We start from the raw sequence: 13,874 nt of genomic DNA on the forward strand, positions 1-13,874 counted from the left end.
TGAAAAAGACTAAATATCAAGGACTCATTGGGCGAATCGCTCTGGAACTGAAATCAGAACGCTCACTGACATTTGCCCTATCTGAAAGTCTGATAAACGCCGGAAAAATAACTAAGTCCAAAAAAAAAATTTTTTCAACTTTTTTCAATTTTACCCCCGTGGGATATATATTCTACCCACACACATTTGGAACACTCCTGGGGTACCCTCACACATATTATTCCCTCATTTAGTGGATATTTTCACAAAAAAGTGAAATTTTCAAAAATCCTAAATATTGGCTGAAAATGACTAAATATCAAGGACTCATTGGGCGAATCGCTCTGGAACTGAAATCGAAATGCTCACTGACATTTGCCCTATCTGAAAGTCTGATTAACGCCGGAAAAATGACTAAGTCCAAAAAAAAAATTTTTTTCAACTTTTTTCAGTTTTACCCCCGTGGGATATATATTCTACCCACACACATTTGGAACTCTCCTGGGCTACCCTTACACATATTATTCCCTCATTTAGTGGATATTTTCACAAAAAAGTGAATTTTTCAGAAATCCAGAAAATTGGCTGAAAATGACTAAATATCATGGACTCATTGGGCGAATCGCTCTGGAACTGAAATCAGAATGCTCACTGACATTTGCCCTATCTGAAAGTCTGATAAACGCCGGAAAAATGGCTAAGTCCAAAAAATAATTTTTTTAAACTTTTTTCAATTTTACCCCCGTGGGATATATATTTTACCCACACACATTTGGAACTCTCCTGGGGTACCCTCACACATATTATTCCCTCATTTAGTGGATATTTTCACAAAAAAGTGAATTTTTCAAAAATCCAGAAAATTGGCTGAAAAAGACTAAATATCAAGGACTCATTGGGCGAATCGCTCTGGAACTGAAATCAGAACGCTCACTGACATTTGCCCTATCTGAAAGTCTGATAAACGCCGGAAAAATAACTAGGTCCAAAAAAAAAATTTTTTCAACTTTTTTCAATTTTACCCCCGTGGGATATATATTCTACCCACACACATCTGGAACACTCCTGGGGTACCCTCACACATATTATTCCCTCATTTAGTGGATATTTTCACAAAAAAGTGAAATTTTCAAAAATCCAAAATATTGGCTGAAAACGACTAAATATCAAGGACTCATTGGGCGAATCGCTCTGGAACTGAAATCGGAACGCTCACTGACATTTGCCCTATCTGAAAGTCTGATAAATGCCGGAAAAATGGCTAAGTCCAAAAAATAATTTTTTTTAACTTTTTTCAATTTTACCCCCGTGCGATATATATTTTACCCACACACATTTGGAACTCTCCTGGGGTACCCTCACACATATTATTCCCTCATTTAGTGGATATTTTCACAAAAAAGTGAATTTTTCAAAAATCCAGAAAATTGGCTGAAAATGACTAAATATCAAGGACTCATAGGGCGAATCGCTCTGGAACTGAAATCGGAACGCTCACTGACATTTGCCCTATCTGAAAGTCTGATAAACGCTGGAAAAATGACTAAGTCCAAAAAAAAAAATTTTTCAACTTTTTTCAATTTTACCCCCGTGGGATATATATTCTACCCAAACACATTTGGAACACTCCTGGGGTACCCTCACACATATTATTCCCTCATTTAGTGGATATTTTCACAAAAAAGTGAAATTTTCAAAAATCCAAAATATTGGCTGAAAACGAACGACTAAATATCAAGGACTCATTGGGTGAATCGCTCTGGAACTGAAATCGGAACGCTCACTGACATTTGCCCTATCTGAAAGTCTGATAAACGCCGGAAAAATAACTAAGTCCAAAAAAAAAATTTTTTCAACTTTTTACAATTTTACCCCCGTGGGATATATATTCTACCCACACACATTTGGAACACTCCTGGGGTACCCTCACACATATTATTCCCTCATTTAGTGGATATTTTCACAAAAAAGTGAAATTTTCAAAAATCCTAAATATTGGCTGAAAATGACTAAATATCAAGGACTCATTGGGCGAATCGCTCTGGAACTGAAATCGAAATGCTCACTGACATTTGCCCTATCTGAAAGTCTGATAAACGCCGGAAAAATGACAAAGTCCAAAAAAAAATTTTTTTTCAACTTTTTTCAGTTTTACCCCCGTGGGATATATATTCTACCCACACACATTTGGAACTCTCCTGGGCTACCCTTACACATATTATTCCCTCATTTAGTGGATATTTTCACAAAAAAGTGAATTTTTCAAAAATCCAGAAAATTGGCTGAAAATGACTAAATATCATGGACTCATTGGGCGAATCGCTCTGGAACTGAAATCAGAACGCTCACTGACATTTGCCCTATCTGAAAGTCTGATAAACGCCGGAAAAATGGCTAAGTCCAAAAAATAATTTTTTTAAACTTTTTTCAATTTTACCCCCGTGGGATATATATTCTACCCACACACATTTGGAACACTCCTGGGGTACCCTCACACATATTATTCCCTCATTTAGTGGATATTTTCACAAAAAAGTGAAATTTTCAAAAATCCTAAATATTGGCTGAAAACGACTAAATATCAAGGACTCATTGGGCGAATCGCTCTGGAACTGAAATCGGAACGCTCACTGACATTTGCCCTATCTGAAAGTCTGATAAATGCCGGAAAAATGACTAAGTAAAAAAAAAAATTTTTTTTTAACTTTTTTAAATTTTACCCCCTTGGGATATATATTCTACCCACACACATTTGGAACTCTCCTGGGGTACCCTCACACATATTATTCCCTCATTTAGTGGATATTTTCCCAAAAAAGTGAATTTTTCAAAAATCCAGAAAATTGGCTGAAAAAGACTAAATATCAAGGACTCATTGGGCGAATCGCTCTGGAACTGAAATCGGAACGCTCACTGACATTTGCCCTATCTGAAAGTCTGATAAACGCCGGAAAAATGGCTAAGTCCAAAAAATAATTTTTTTAAACTTTTTTCAATTTTACCCCCGTGGGATATATATTTTACCCACACACATTTGGAACTCTCCTGGGGTACCCTCACACATATTATTCCCTCATTTAGTGGATATTTTCACAAAAAAGTGAATTTTTCAAAAATCCAGAAAATTGGCTGAAAATGACTAAATATCAAGGACTCATTGGGCGAATCGCTCTGGAACTGAAATCGGAACGCTCACTGACATTTGCCCTATCTGAAAGTCTGATAAACGCCGGAAAAATGACTAAGTCCAAAAAAAAAAAATTTTTCAACTTTTTTCAATTTTACCCCCGTGGGATATATATTCTACCCAAACACATTTGGAACACTCCTGGGGTACCCTCACACATATTATTCCCTCATTTAGTGGATATTTTCACAAAAAAGTGAAATTTTCAAAAATCCAAAATATTGGCTGAAAACGAACGACTAAATATCAAGGACTCATTGGGCGAATCGCTCTGGAACTGAAATCGGAACGCTCACTGACATTTGCCCTATCTGAAAGTCTGATAAACGCCGGAAAAATGGCTAAGTCCAAAAAATAATTTTTTTAAACTTTTTTCAATTTTACCCCCGTGGGATATATATTCTACCCACACACATCTGGAACACTCCTGGGGTACCCTCACACATATTATTCCCTCATTTAGTGGATATTTTCACAAAAAAGTGAAATTTTCAAAAATCCAAAATATTGGCTGAAAACGACTAAATATCAAGGACTCATTGGGCGAATCGCTCTGGAACTGAAATCGGAACGCTCACTGACATTTGCCCTATCTGAAAGTCTGATAAATGCCGGAAAAATGGCTAAGTCCAAAAAATAATTTTTTTTAACTTTTTTCAATTTTACCCCCGTGGGATATATATTTTACCCACACACATTTGGAACTCTCCTGGGGTACCCTCACACATATTATTCCCTCATTTAGTGGATATTTTCACAAAAAAGTGAATTTTTCAAAAATCCAGAAAATTGGCTGAAAATGACTAAATATCAAGGACTCATTGGGCGAATCGATCTGGAGCTGAAATCGGAACGCTCACTGACATTTGCCCTATCTAAAAGTCTGATAAACGCCGGAAAAATGGCTAAGTCCAAAAAATAATTTTTTTAAACTTTTTTCAATTTTACCCCCGTGGGATATATATTCTACCCAAACACATTTGGAACACTCCTGGGGTACCCTCACACATATTATTCCCTCATTTAGTGGATATTTTCACAAAAAAGTGAAATTTTCAAAAATCCAAAATATTGGCTGAAAACGAATGACTAAATATCAAGGACTCATTGGGTGAATCGCTCTGGAACTGAAATCGGAACGCTCACTGACATTTGCCCTATTTGAAAGTCTGATAAACGCCGGAAAAATAACTAAGTCCAAAAAAAAAATTTTTTCAACTTTTTACAATTTTACCCCCGTGGGATATATATTCTACCCACACACATTTGGAACACTCCTGGGGTACCCTCACACATATTATTCCCTCATTTAGTGGATATTTTCACAAAAAAGTGAAATTTTCAAAAATCCTAAATATTGGCTGAAAATGACTAAATATCAAGGACTCATTGGGCGAATCGCTCTGGAACTGAAATCGAAATGCTCACTGACATTTGCCCTATCTGAAAGTCTGATAAACGCCGGAAAAATGACTAAGTCCAAAAAATAATTTTTTTAAACTTTTTTCAATTTTACCCCCGTGGGATATATATTTTACCCACACACATTTGGAACTCTCCTGGGGTACCCTCACACATATTATTCCCTCATTTAGTGGATATTTTCACAAAAAAGTGAATTTTTCAAAAATCCAGAAAATTGGCTGAAAATGACTAAATATCAAGGACTCATTGGGCGAATCGCTCTGGAACTGAAATCGGAACGCTCACTGACATTTGCCCTATCTGAAAGTCTGATAAACGCCGGAAAAATGACTAAGTCCAAAAAAAAAAAATTTTTCAACTTTTTTCAATTTTACCCCCGTGGGATATATATTCTACCCAAACACATTTGGAACACTCCTGGGGTACCCTCACACATATTATTCCCTCATTTAGTGGATATTTTCACAAAAAAGTGAAATTTTCAAAAATCCAAAATATTGGCTGAAAACGAACGACTAAATATCAAGGACTCATTGGGCGAATCGCTCTGGAACTGAAATCGGAACGCTCACTGACATTTGCCCTATCTGAAAGTCTGATAAACGCCGGAAAAATGACTAAGTCCAAAAAAAAAAATTTTTCAACTTTTTTCAATTTTACCCCCGTGGGATATTTATTCTACCCACACACATTTGGAACACTCCTGGGGTACCCTCACACATATTATTCCCTCATTTAAGTGGATATTTTCACAAAAAAGTGAAATTTTCAAAAATCCAAAATATTGACTGAAAACGACTAAATATCAAGGACTCATTGGGCGAATCGCTCTGGAACTGAAATCGGAACGCTCACTGACATTTGCCCTATCTGAAAGTCTGATAAACGCCGGAAAAATGGCTAAGTCCAAAAAAAAATTTTTTTTCAACTTTTTTCAATTTTACCCCCTTGGGATATATATTCTACCCACACACATTTGGAACTCTCCTGGGGTACCCTCACACATATTATTCCCTCATTTAGTGGATATTTTCACAAAAAAGTGAATTTTTCAAAAATCCAGAAAATTGGCTGAAAAAGACTAAATATCAAGGACTCATTGGGCGAATCGCTCTGGAACTGAAATCGGAACGCTCACTGACATTTGCCCTATCTGAAAGTCTGATAAACGCCGGAAAAATGACTAAGTCCAAAAAAAAAATTTTTTTCAACTTTTTTCAGTTTTACCCCCGTGGGATATATATTCTACCCACACACATTTGGAACTCTCCTGGGCTACCCTTACACATATTATTCCCTCATTTAGTGGATATTTTCACAAAAAAGTGAATTTTTCAAAAATCCAGAAAATTGGCTGAAAATGACTAAATATCAAGGACTCATTGGTCCAATCGCTCTGGAACTGAAATCAGAACGCTCACTGACATTTGCCCTATCTGAAAGTCTGATAAACGCCGGAAAAATGACTAAGTCCAAAAAAAAAAATTTTTCAACTTTTTTCAATTTTACCCCCGTGGGATATTTATTCTACCCACACACATTTGGAACACTCCTGGGGTACCCTCACACATATTATTCCCTCATTTAAGTGGATATTTTCACAAAAAAGTGAAATTTTCAAAAATCCAAAATATTGACTGAAAACGACTAAATATCAAGGACTCATTGGGCGAATCGCTCTGGAACTGAAATCGGAACGCTCACTGACATTTGCCCTATCTGAAAGTCTGATAAACGCCGGAAAAATGGCTAAGTCCAAAAAATAATTTTTTTAAACTTTTTTCAATTTTACCCCCGTGGGATATATATTTTACCCACACACATTTGGAACTCTCCTGGGGTACCCTCACACATATTATTCCCTCATTTAGTGGATATTTTCACAAAAAAGTGAATTTTTCAAAAATCCAGAAAATTGGCTGAAAATGACTAAATATCAAGGACTGATTGGGTGAATCGCTCTGGAACTGAAATCGGAACGCTCACTGACATTTGCCCTATCTGAAAGTCTGCTAAACGCCGGAAAAATGACTAAGTCCAAAAAAAAATTTTTTTTCAACTTTTTTCAATTTTACCCCCTTGGGATCTATATTCTACCCACACACATTTGGAACTCTCCTGGGGTACCCTCACACATATTATTCCCTCATTTAGTGGATATTTTCACAAAAAAGTGAATTTTTCAAAAATCCAGAAAATTGGCTGAAAAAGACTAAATATCAAGGACTCATTGGGCGAATCGCTCTGGAACTGAAATCGGAACGCTCACTGACATTTGCCCTATCTGAAAGTCTGATAAACGCCGGAAAAATGACTAAGTCCAAAAAAAAATAATTTTTCAACTTTTTTCAATTTTACCCCCGTGGGATATATATTCTACCCAAACACATTTGGAACACTCCTGGGGTACCCTCACACATATTATTCCCTCATTTAGTGGATATTTTCACAAAAAAGTGAAATTTTCAAAAATCCAAAATATTGGCTGAAAACGAACGACTAAATATCAAGGACTCATTGGGCGAATCGCTCTGGAACTGAAATCGGAACGCTCACTGACATTTGCCCTATCTGAAAGTCTGATAAACGCCGGAAAAATGACTAAGTCCAAAAAAAAAAATTTTTCAACTTTTTTCAATTTTACCCCCGTGGGATATTTATTCTACCCACACACATTTGGAACACTCCTGGGGTACCCTCACACATATTATTCCCTCATTTAAGTGGATATTTTCACAAAAAAGTGAAATTTTCAAAAATCCAAAATATTGACTGAAAACGACTAAATATCAAGGACTCATTGGGCGAATCGCTCTGGAACTGAAATCGGAACGCTCACTGACATTTGCCCTATCTGAAAGTCTGATAAACGCCGGAAAAATGGCTAAGTCCAAAAAAAAATTTTTTTTCAACTTTTTTCAATTTTACCCCCTTGGGATATATATTCTACCCACACACATTTGGAACTCTCCTGGGGTACCCTCACACATATTATTCCCTCATTTAGTGGATATTTTCACAAAAAAGTGAATTTTTCAAAAATCCAGAAAATTGGCTGAAAATGACTAAATATCAAGGACTCATTGGTCGAATCGCTCTGGAACTGAAATCAGAACGCTCACTGACATTTGCCCTATCTGAAAGTCTGATAAACGCCGGAAAAATGACTAAGTCCAAAAAAAAAAATTTTTCAACTTTTTTCAATTTTACCCCCGTGGGATATTTATTCTACCCACACACATTTGGAACACTGCTGGGGTACCCTCACACATATTATTCCCTCATTTAAGTGGATATTTTAACAAAAAAGTGAAATTTTCAAAAATCCAAAATATTGACTGAAAACGACTAAATATCAAGGACTCATTGGGCGAATCGCTCTGGAACTGAAATCGGAACGCTCACTGACATTTGCCCTATCTGAAAGTCTGATAAACGCCGGAAAAATGGCTAAGTCCAAAAAATAATTTTTTTAAACTTTTTTCAATTTTACCCCCGTGGGATATATATTTTACCCACACACATTTGGAACTCTCCTGGGGTACCCTCACACATATTATTCCCTCATTTAGTGGATATTTTCACAAAAAAGTGAATTTTTCAAAAATCCAGAAAATTGGCTGAAAATGACTAAATATCAAGGACTGATTGGGTGAATCGCTCTGGAACTGAAATCGGAACGCTCACTGACATTTGCCCTATCTGAAAGTCTGATAAACGCCGGAAAAATGACTAAGTCCAAAAAAAAATTTTTTTTCAACTTTTTTCAATTTTACCCCCTTGGGATATATATTCTACCCACACACATTTGGAACTCTCCTGGGGTACCCTCACACATATTATTCCCTCATTTAGTGGATATTTTCACAAAAAAGTGAATTTTTCAAAAATCCAGAAAATTGGCTGAAAAAGACTAAATATCAAGGACTCATTGGGCGAATCGCTCTGGAACTGAAATCGGAACACTCACTGACATTTGCCCTATCTGAAAGTCTGATAAACGCCGGAAAAATGACTAAGTCCAAAAAAAAAATTTTTTTCAACTTTTTTCAGTTTTACCCCCGTGGGATATATATTCTACCCACACACATTTGGAACTCTCCTGGGCTACCCTTACACATATTATTCCCTCATTTAGTGGATATTTTCACAAAAAAGTGAATTTTTCAAAAATCCAGAAAATTGGCTGAAAATGACTAAATATCAAGGACTCATTGGTCGAATCGCTCTGGAACTGAAATCAGAACGCTCACTGACATTTGCCCTATCTGAAAGTCTGATAAACGCCGGAAAAATGACTAGGTCCAAAAAAAAAAATTTTTCAACTTTTTTCAATTTTACCCCCGTGGGATATATATTCTACCCACACACATTTGGAACACTCCTGGGGTACCCTCACACATATTATTCCCTCATTTAGTGGATATTTTCACAAAAAAGTGAAATTTTCAAAAATCCAAAATATTGGCTGAAAACGACTAAATATCAAGGACTCATTGGGCGAATCGCTCTGGAACTGAAATCGGAACGCTCACTGACATTTGCCCTATCTGAAAATCTGATAAACGGCGGAAAAATGGCTAAATCCAAAAAAAAAAATTTTTCAACTTTTTTCAATTTTACCCCCGTGGGATATATATTCTACCCACACACATTTGGAACACTCCTGGGGTACCCTCACACATATTATTCCCTCATTTAGTGGATATTTTCACAAAAAAGTGAAATTTTCAAAAATCCAAAATATTGGCTGAAAACGACTAAATATCAAGGACTCATTGGGCGAATCGCTCTGGAACTGAAATCGGAACACTCACTGACATTTGCCCTATCTGAAAGTCTGATAAACGCCGGAAAAATGACTAAGTCCAAAAAAAAATTTTTTTAAAACTTTTTTCAATTTTACCCCCTTGGGATATATATTCTACACACACACATTTGGAACTCTCCTGGGGTACCCTCACACATATTATTCCCTCATTTAGTGGATATTTTCACAAAAAAGTGAATTTTTCAAAAATCCAGAAAATTGGCTGAAAAAGACAAAATATCAAGGACTCATTGGGCGAATCGCTCTGGAACTGAAATCGGAACGCTCACTGACATTTGCCCTATCTGAAAGTCTGATAAACGCCGGAAAAATAACTAAGTCCAAAAAAAAAATTTTTTCAACTTTTTTCAATTTTACCCCCGTGGGATATATATTCTACCCACACACATTTGGAACTCTCCTGGGCTACCCTCACACATATTATTCCCTTATTTAGTGGATATTTTCACAAAAAAGTGAAATTTTCAAAAATCCAGAAAATTGGCTGAAAATGACTAAATATTATGGACTCATTGGGCGAATCGCTCTGGAACTGAAATCAGAACGCTCACTGACATTTGTCCTATCTGAAAGTCTGATAAACGCCGGAAAAATGGCTAAGTCCAAAAAATAATTTTTTTAAACTTTTTTCAATTTTACCCCCGTGGGATATATATTTTACCCACACACATTTGGAACTCTCCTGGGGTACCCTCACACATATTATTCCCTCATTTAGTGGATATTTTCACAAAAAAGTGAATTTTTCAAAAATCCAGAAAATTGGCTGAAAATGACTAAATATCAAGGACTGATTGGGTGAATCGCTCTGGAACTGAAATCGGAACGCTCACTGACATTTGCCCTATCTGAAAGTCTGATAAACGCCGGAAAAATGACTAAGTCCAAAAAAAAATTTTTTTTCAACTTTTTTCAATTTTACCCCCTTGGGATATATATTCTACCCACACACATTTGGAACTCTCCTGGGGTACCCTCACACATATTATTCCCTTATTTAGTGGATATTTTCACAAAAAAGTGAAATTTTCAAAAATCCTAAATATTGGCTGAAAATGACTAAATATCAAGGACTCATTGGGCGAATCGCTCTGGAACTGAAATCGGAACGCTCACTGACATTTGCCCTATCTGAAAGTCTGATAAACGCTGGAAAAATGACTAAGTCCAAAAAAAAAATTTTTTTCAACTTTTTTCAGTTTTACCCCCGTGGGATATATATTCTACCCACACACATTTGGAACTCTCCTGGGCTACCCTTACACATATTATTCCCTCATTTAGTGGATATTTTCACAAAAAAGTGAATTTTTCAAAAATCCAGAAAATTGGCTGAAAATGACTAAATATCAAGGACTCATTGGTCGAATCGCTCTGGAACTGAAATCAGAACGCTCACTGACATTTGCCCTATCTGAAAGTCTGATAAACGCCGGAAAAATGACTAGGTCCAAAAAAAAAAATTTTTCAACTTTTTTCAATTTTACCCCCGTGGGATATATATTCTACCCACACACATTTGGAACACTCCTGGGATACCCTCACACATATTATTCCCTCATTTAGTGGATATTTTCACAAAAAAGTGAAATTTTCAAAAATCCTAAATATTGGCTGAAAACGACTAAATATCAAGGACTCATTGGGCGAATCGCTCTGGAACTGAAATCGGAACGCTCACTGACATTTGCCCTATCTGAAAGTCTGATAAATGCCGGAAAAATGACTAAGTAAAAAAAAAAATTTTTTTTCAACTTTTTTAAATTTTACCCCCTTGGGATATATATTCTACCCACACACATTTGGAACTCTCCTGGGGTACCCTCACACATATTATTCCCTCATTTAGTGGATATTTTCACAAAAAAGTGAATTTTTCAAAAATCCAAAAAATTGGCTGAAAATGACTAAATATCAAGGACTCATTGGGCGAATCGCTCTGGAACTGAAATCGGAACGCTCACTGACATTTGCCCTATCTGAAAGTCTGATAAACGCCGGAAAAATGACTAAGTCCAAAAAAAAAAAATTTTTCAACTTTTTTCAATTTTACCCCCGTGGGATATATATTCTACCCAAACACATTTGGAACACTCCTGGGGTACCCTCACACATATTATTCCCTCATTTAGTGGATATTTTCACAAAAAAGTGAAATTTTCAAAAATCCAAAATATTGGCTGAAAACGAACGACTAAATATCAAGGACTCATTGGGCGAATCGCTCTGGAACTGAAATCAGAACGCTCACTGACATTTGCCCTATCTGAAAGTCTGATAAACGCCGGAAAAATGACTAAGTCCAAAAAAAAAATTTTTTCAACTTTTTTCAATTTTACCCCCGTGGGATATTTATTCTACCCACACACATTTGGAACACTCCTGGGGTACCCTCACACATATTATTCCCTCATTTAAGTGGATATTTTCACAAAAAAGTGAAATTTTCAAAAATCCAAAATATTGGCTGAAAACGACTAAATATCAAGGACTCATTGGGCGAATCGCTCTGGAACTGAAATCGGAACGCTCACTGACATTTGCCCTATCTGAAAGTCTGATAAACGCCGGAAAAATGGCTAAGTCCAAAAAATAATTTTTTTAAACTTTTTTCAATTTTACCCCCGTGGGATATATATTCTACCCAAACACATTTGGAACACTCCTGGGGTACCCTCACACATATTATTCCCTCATTTAGTGGATATTTTCACAAAAAAGTGAAATTTTCAAAAATCCAAAATATTGGCTGAAAACGAACGACTAAATATCAAGGACTCATTGGGTGAATCGCTCTGGAACTGAAATCGGAACGCTCACTGACATTTGCCCTATTTGAAAGTCTGATAAACGCCGGAAAAATAACTAAGTCCAAAAAAAAAATTTTTTCAACTTTTTACAATTTTACCCCCGTGGGATATATATTCTACCCACACACATTTGGAACACTCCTGGGGTACCCTCACACATATTATTCCCTCATTTAGTGGATATTTTCACAAAAAAGTGAAATTTTCAAAAATCCTAAATATTGGCTGAAAATGACTAAATATCAAGGACTCATTGGGCGAATCGCTCTGGAACTGAAATCGAAATGCTCACTGACATTTGCCCTATCTGAAAGTCTGATAAACGCCGGAAAAATGACTAAGTCCAAAAAAAAAATTTTTTTCAACTTTTTTCAGTTTTACCCCCGTGGGATGTATATTCTACCCACACACATTTGGAACTCTCCTGGGCTACCCTTACACATATTATTCCCTCATTTAGTGGATATTTTCACAAAAAAGTGAATTTTTCAAAAATCCAGAAAATTGGCTGAAAATGACTAAATATCAAGGACTGATTGGGTGAATCGCTCTGGAACTGAAATCGGAACGCTCACTGACATTTGCCCTATCTGAAAGTCTGATAAACGCCGGAAAAATGACTAAGTCCAAAAAAAAATTTTTTTTCAACTTTTTTCAATTTTACCCCCTTGGGATATATATTCTACCCACACACATTTGGAACTCTCCTGGGGTACCCTCACACATATTATTCCCTCATTTAGTGGATATTTTCACAAAAAAGTGAATTTTTCAAAAATCCAGAAAATTGGCTGAAAAAGACTAAATATCAAGGACTCATTGGGCGAATCGCTCTGGAACTGAAATCGGAACACTCACTGACATTTGCCCTATCTGAAAGTCTGATAAACGCCGGAAAAATGACTAAGTCCAAAAAAAAAATTTTTTTCAACTTTTTTCAGTTTTACCCCCGTGGGATATATATTCTACCCACACACATTTGGAACTCTCCTGGGCTACCCTTACACATATTATTCCCTCATTTAGTGGATATTTTCACAAAAAAGTGAATTTTTCAAAAATCCAGAAAATTGGCTGAAAATGACTAAATATCAAGGACTCATTGGTCGAATCGCTCTGGAACTGAAATCAGAACGCTCACTGACATTTGCCCTATCTGAAAGTCTGATAAACGCCGGAAAAATGACTAGGTCCAAAAAAAAAAATTTTTCAACTTTTTTCAATTTTACCCCCGTGGGATATATATTCTACCCACACACATTTGGAACACTCCTGGGGTACCCTCACACATATTATTCCCTCATTTAGTGGATATTTTCACAAAAAAGTGAAATTTTCAAAAATCCAAAATATTGGCTGAAAACGACTAAATATCAAGGACTCATTGGGCGAATCGCTCTGGAACTGAAATCGGAACGCTCACTGACATTTGCCCTATCTGAAAATCTGATAAACGGCGGAAAAATGGCTAAATCCAAAAAAAAAAATTTTTCAACTTTTTTCAATTTTACCCCCGTGGGATATATATTCTACCCACACACATTTGGAACACTCCTGGGGTACCCTCACACATATTATTCCCTCATTTAGTGGATATTTTCACAAAAAAGTGAAATTTTCAAAAATCCAAAATATTGGCTGA

This window comes from Phyllobates terribilis, unplaced genomic scaffold (genome assembly GCF_046119375.1).
Source record: "Phyllobates terribilis strain yellow unplaced genomic scaffold, ASM4611937v1 Scaffold_9__5_contigs__length_417890890, whole genome shotgun sequence".
NCBI classification, from domain to species: Eukaryota; Metazoa; Chordata; class Amphibia; order Anura; family Dendrobatidae; genus Phyllobates; species Phyllobates terribilis.